Source organism: Gossypium hirsutum, chromosome A07, assembly GCF_007990345.1.
Source record: "Gossypium hirsutum isolate 1008001.06 chromosome A07, Gossypium_hirsutum_v2.1, whole genome shotgun sequence".
NCBI classification, from domain to species: Eukaryota; Viridiplantae; Streptophyta; class Magnoliopsida; order Malvales; family Malvaceae; genus Gossypium; species Gossypium hirsutum.
Genome location: NC_053430.1, coordinates 49,131,749 through 49,132,605, shown reverse-complemented (window position 1 = coordinate 49,132,605; position 857 = coordinate 49,131,749).

The window sequence follows — 857 nt, the reverse complement described above, 5'->3', positions numbered from 1 at the left end:
CTATAGCATGGCCGGCCACTACATATTAGGGAGGGGGAATTTGACATGCAAGTCCCCTTTTTCTTCCACATGCACTAATAGGTCCTCATGCATTGACCTATCACATTTTAAAATTTTCTCATATAAGTCCTATTGACTAAATTCACATGCAATCGACTAAATCGAAGCTTGAAATTTTTACACATTCATGATTACATATTCTAGACAATAAACATCACATTCAAACCTTTCGGTGACTCGGTTTAGCGGTCCCGAAACCACTTCCCGGCTAGGGTCAATTTTGGGCTGTCACAGCTCGTTTGAAGGTAAAGGTCTTGATTAGATTAAAGGATTGTTCTTTTTGATATAGTTTAGTTGAGTATCATTTTAAACAATTAATTCAATGTCTTATCGGGCAATTTTAGGTTCTAGTGTCTCGAGAGTGTTTTTGCATCAAAATTGTAATAGGTGTGTACCCAAAACGTAGAAAAATGAGTTTCGGCAAAACTATAAAAACTGTTCTGTTGAGCCACTAGGGCGTGTGGTCACCCGTGTGGTTGGTTGTGTGTGAGACACAGCCGTGTGGCCAACGAAGGCATGGTCGTGCGTAACACACGACTGTGTGGTGGCCGGAGTGTGGCCATGTGAGCCACAGGGCTAGGCCAAGTTGGGCATGTAGGCCCAAACGGGTAGTCCACACAAGCATGTGGGCCCACACGGGAAGTTCACATTGGCATGTGGGTTTTTTGGCTAGGCCATGAGGGCCACATGGGTAAGGCAATTCTGGGTGTGTGGCCAGACAGACGTATGGGCCCATGTTTCTGAAAATTTCCATAAGGTCACACGGGTTGTTCTGATCGTTTGTGGGCCGTACGTAA